Raw genomic sequence first — 6,000 nt, 5'->3', positions numbered from 1 at the left:
TTTGAAAAACTAACATGATCAAAATGGCAATGCTCCCCAAAGAATTATACAAATGAATTGCAATTTCTATAAGGATACCCATGACATTCTTCAGAGAAATGGAGCAAACATTCCTGAAATTCGTTTGGTACAATAAACCCCCATGACTAGCCAAAGCAATTCTGGGGATAAAGAAGATGAAAGGTATCACCTTCCCCAACCTCAAACTCTACTACAAAGCAGCAATAATAAAAACAGCATGGTACTGGAACGAACAAAAGCAGAGATGCAGAACAATGGAATAGAATTGAATATCCTGACACACACCCTCACATATATGATGACCTAATCTTTGGTAAGGGACCAAGAAATGTGAAGTGGAGCAACGAAAGTCTCTTTAACAAATGGTTCTGGCAAATTGGACAGCTACATGCAAGAAAAAATAGCGCAGACCTCTACTTAACCTCTTCACTTAATTTTCTCACTCCAGATATGAATGTGGTATGGCAAGAGAAATTTAAGTCTACATGTCTAGTTATTTCTATCTAGAAACATAAGAAGATTGCATAGACTCAAATTTTAAAGGTTGGAAGAAGATTTCTTATTTGTTCACTGAAGAGAATTAATAGTTCAGTTTCCTAGAATCTGAGTGGAGGATATGATAGTGAAACTGAAGATAAACCTCAGACACTGTCTTTTGAAGAAAATAAATAAGTGGGAGGTGTTGCAAGCAAAACAGAGTATGTGAATTCACATCCTAAGTATTTGGGATATTATTGTTATGTGTAAGAATTATATGTAATAATTATATTAATTAAATAATTATAATTAGCATGTAGGGAATTTACCTTGCACACGGCCGACCCAGGTTCAATTACTTTGCCACTATCTGACAGTACAACAAGCTGCGGAGAGTATCTCGCTTGCATGGCAGAGCTTGGCTGCTACCCATTGCGTATTCCATATGGCAGAAACAGTAGGAATTCTCACAATGGAGACTTTACTGGTGCCCTCCGAGCAAAACGATGAGCAATGGGATGACAGTGACAGTAGTACAGTGATTTTAAATCACAAAATACCAGTGGAAACTATCTGAATTCTAATTTATTATTACTACCTGATAATTTTATTGTATACCTTATCATCGAAGGCCTTCTTTAAGTCGATGAACGTTAGACAGAGCAGCATCTTGAACTCTCGCTAAACTTCAATGTTTTTGGTCACTGTGTGGATATGGTTTATCGTGCTGAAAACCCTTTGGAACCCGGCTTGCTCGCATGGTTGTACTTAGTTTAGTGTTCTGCCTATTCTATTCAGGATGACATGAGTGAATAACTTTTAGACGACAGACAACAGGCAGATTGGGCGATGATTCCCAATGCTGTGGAAGTCTCCCTTCTTGTACAACAGAATGGTCCTACTGGTTTCCCATGAAGACTGAACCTTGCATTCAGATAGGTAGCATGTGAAGAGTCAAGGCAGTGTATTGATGAGTACTGGTGGCAGATTCTTCAGGTGTTCGGGTCTAACCTTGTCCAGACTAGGTGCTGTACACGTCTTTACCAACGAAATGGCATGTCAGATTTCAGAATGGAGAACATTGGGAATGACATATCCATTCTGCAGAATTTGGTAAACGGGCAGGTGGACATGGCTGTCAGAGAGATCCAGGACATGTTGTGAATTATCCTCTCCGTTGCCTTTCTGGAAGTTGTGACGTCGGAGGGCAGTCATCTTGGTCTTGTAGTTGTCGAAGGACAGGCAGGTGTTGCGAATACATTTCCTGGCTTCTGCTGCACTGGCCAACACTGCTGCTCTTCTCTCTTTGAGGTCTTCCTTTATCGCTTCTCTGCACAGCTTTGTGAGCTCGGATGTTAGCTTATGGTTGCCTGAGGCTCGCGCTAAACCACGTTGACAAATGAGCTCAAGAATTTCCAAAGACAGGGATGTGTTAGTGACTTTTTCAATCTTGGCATTCTTCCCAGAGTCATGGAGGTGCTGAACTAGTCAATCGTATTCCTTGTAGATGTTTTCAAGGATGGCATCTTCCCTCATTGTTGCAATAGTGCGTAAGATCTCCCAGTTCTTGGTCATTCTGGGAGTTATCTTCTTAGACTTAAAAATTTTGCAGACCTTTCTCCCCACTCTGAAAAGAAGAATTTTGCATGAAGCAGATGGTGGTTCGATCCCGTTTGAAATTTTGGGACAACAGCGACATCAGTCAATTGAGTATGATGTGGTCAATTGCATTGTAGAATTATCCACCGGGAGACTCCCATGTCCAGCGTTTAGATTCGGCCTTCTGGAACTTTGATTCTGTTGAAACTGAGGTGGTCATCGAAGCCCTGGCCAAACAGGGTATTCAAACTCAGTATATCAAAATTTTTCGAGACCTGTATTGTGGATTCACCACCAGGATCTCACCATTCTACAAGGAAGTGATCATTGATGTAAAGAGAGGGATACGGCAGGGTGATACCATTTCACTGAAACTCTTTAGGGCCCCCCTCAAGAACATCATTCAATGACTGGAATGGGAAGGAGTGGGAGTGAAGATAGATGGTTGTCAATTACACCACCTCTGCTTTGTTGATGATATCGTACTCATAACACAAAACATTAGGCAAGCGGAACAAATTTGGTTGACTTCGACCACACGTGTGGAAATGTCGGATTGCAGCTGAATCTCAACAAGATAATGTTCATGAAAAACGAACTGGTCCCCGAAGCTCCATTTGCTCTCAACGGAACAAACATCTCTGAACGCAGCAGCTATGTGTACCAGTTCTAGAAAACAACATGAAGAATGACTTGGTGCCAGAACTGCGCAGGAGGAAGAGAGTAGTGTGGAATGCATTCAAGAGCATCGAAGAAGTGGTTAAGAGAATGAAGAACCTCTGACTCTGGGTACATCTTTTCAATTCCACCGTTCTTCCTTCACTAACGTATGCCTCAGAGACCAGGGCCCTATGCAAACAGGATGAGAATGCTCTTAGGGTATCCCAAAGAGGAATCAAAAGAGCTATGCTGGGAATATCATGTCTCACTCAAGTGAGAGAAGGAACCCGGAGTTCTGACCTCCGTCGAAGGTCAAAAATCAGGTATGCTGTCTCGTTTGCCGAGGCATCAAAAATCAGATGGGCCGGTCATATAATGCAATTCAGAGACAACCACTGGACTAGAGCTGTTACCTACTGGATTCCACGGAAGTCAGAAGAACTTATGGTTGCCCACAAACTAGATGGTAAAATTTCTTTGTCAAATCCCTGAATGAACAGTTTGAGGCTCTTCCTGTTCCTGGAGTAAGCAGATATCTTTGGGCTACACTAGTATGCGACAGGGAGAAATGGAAACATTACTGTTGCCCACTCAAGCAAATCGAAGATAAATGGGACTACAAGTGATACCTTATCATCAGTTGTTAACAAAGAGAACAAATTTGTTGAATATCTTTAAAGTAATGAGCACACAAAGTAATTTATACTTACTGGGGTATTAAAGGTGGCACCCTTGAGTTACTTTGAGGAATAATTTGTTCTGAGTTTCTCAAGGCTGATATGTGAGACAAGTTCTCTGTGTAGCTCTGGTATCACGGTTCTGTTATGAGTGCACCAGAAGCTTTGTGATCCACAAATTATACTTCACCAGCACAGAGCAGATATTCAGTTACATACCTTACATTGCAGAAATAAATTTCCAATGAATGTACAATCTGTGTTCAGTCAGTCACAAACTAGTTAAGTGAATAAAAATATACTAAGATGGGGTGAAGAGATAGTATATTGGGTAAGGTACTTTTGTGTATGGGGGTGACCCATCTATCATCCCCTGCACTCCACGTGGTTACCAGAGACTGCCAGGAGTGAAGCATGAACACAAATCTGAGTAGAAGCCTTGAACATTGCTGTGTGTGGCTCCATACGTCTCCTAAATTATCTGAATTCAAATGTCTAGTTATTTCTAAGGATATAAAAGGTTAAAGGCTCAAAATTTAAGACTTGGAAGATGATTTCTGGTTTATTCACTTAGGGAGAGATGAGAAGGCCAGAAGCCTAGAAACAGAGCAGAAGATAGGGGAACACAGGAACTGAAGACACTGTCTTTCAGACACAGAATATGAATGGAAGATGTTGCCAAAAAATTAAGAATTTTTTATTTATCCAGAGTACATGAACTCTTAAGCTTCGATATTTTGTATACTATTATGAACGTTAAAGAGCTTGATAAATGGAGCTCGACTCTTCATTTAAGCTTCAAAGTTAATTTTACGGAAAAACCTCAAATCCTTGTGGCCACTTGTATAATTGCCAAAACAATAAAGGTCGCGCCAAAAGTCAAAATTGGAATATTTGATTCATAAATACCTCTCATCACCCATACCATAAAACCTCATCATATTAAGTGGAACTGCATATTGAAGTAATCATACGCTTCCAAGTAGTTATGCTGAAAAGGAACATTTACTACAAGAGTTGTTGAAAGGCTTATACACCAGCAAGACTTACTGAAAAATTTCCAGTGTCCTACCTGATTTTTTTTGTGTTCTCATCAAAGATTGATAACATATAAGGGACTCTCTTATCCTCACAGTGAGGTTGCTGACTCATTTTAAATTCCTGAGTCACAAAAGAAATTTGACTGGTATTCCTTAAAGATTCTATGTGTAGAACGAATGTTTCTACAATAGTGGTTACTCCCTGCTGGAAAAATAGTGGTTGTGGATTTTTTTCAAGTGGTTGGACAGAGAAGTCTGAAAATTATAAGTCGTTCTCTGAGTGCAAAATTTGAATTTGTATAAAAATTAGATGTCTGGATTTGTTTTATGGCACATTAAGGAAGATGTTCGTGAAACACCCGGGTGCAAAGAGGAACATTGTCATTCGTATGCCAACTCTAATGCATGACATAAAAGCAACACACAAACATTATTAAGCATTTCTGGTTGGGCTACCATCCATGTCAGTGTCTTTGAACATTCAGTGACACAATGGAGTGTAGCTAAATGGAACAAGGAACTAAGTGATCTACCCTTCTGACTGAGAAATAGGCCCTCCAACCTCAAGGTATGCGGGGGTGGAACCGGCCCCTCTCCCAACCCCAACCAGGTCCTGAGTTGCCGCCCACGAACAGCTCCTGGCTCTTGAAGAGCCATGATCCCAGAGGCATACAAAAGCAATCTTTGAACCTAGCAGCATTTGGCAGAAATCCCGCCAGACTTATGACTAAAATATCAGAAATCCAAAATGGTCTTCATATCAGCAATAGAAAACAAATGATCTAAAGATGCCTTTTCAGCAGGTTTGAATCTTGGGGAAAATTCCAAATAATAATGGTGGATATTCTGTCAAAATATTGAATGTGATCAAAGCGGAGAGTGACCAAGGTTGAAATCATCTGCCACATAGGTGGGGAAGGAGTGAGATAAGGGTATACTAGGGTTTGTGGTGGTGGAGTCTGTGCTCTAGTGAGGAGATGGGTGTTTGATTTTTATATGACCGAGACTGAAACTAGAAAACTTTGTAACGCTTCTCTCAGAGATTCAATTAAAAAATATATAGGCCCTCCACAATTTTCTTAGAAACATTTAAGACCAGGATATTTCATAAGTTCCAATGAAAAAAGTTCATACTAGAATTGTACCTATGTTGACCTTGTTAATGTTTGTCTTAGAGAAGTCTCTACTTTAAAAGTAGAGAATCAAGACACTCTTTGGGCACACACTTTCTATGCACATAACATAAATGCTGCTTTCATTATCCTCATATATGAATACAGACATTTGGCCACAGAAGAGGTGAATTACTTTGTCATGGTCCCATAACAAATTAACCATTCTATTTTTTGGCAGATATGGGACCCTAAGCAGTGTCCAAGGGAACAAGTGGTCTGGAAGATCATTGCAAAGGCCAGAGATGTGCCTGTTTTAGTGATGTGGGTTAACAGGGCTTCAGACCCTGATGTACAGGAGGCCATTTGGTGCCAGGACAGAAAGAATGATATCCTATACAATGTTCCTAGTGC

The sequence above is a fragment of the Sorex araneus genome, chromosome 1 (assembly GCF_027595985.1).
Source record: "Sorex araneus isolate mSorAra2 chromosome 1, mSorAra2.pri, whole genome shotgun sequence".
Classification (NCBI taxonomy): domain Eukaryota; kingdom Metazoa; phylum Chordata; class Mammalia; order Eulipotyphla; family Soricidae; genus Sorex; species Sorex araneus.
Note: the sequence above shows the minus strand (reverse complement) of the source record.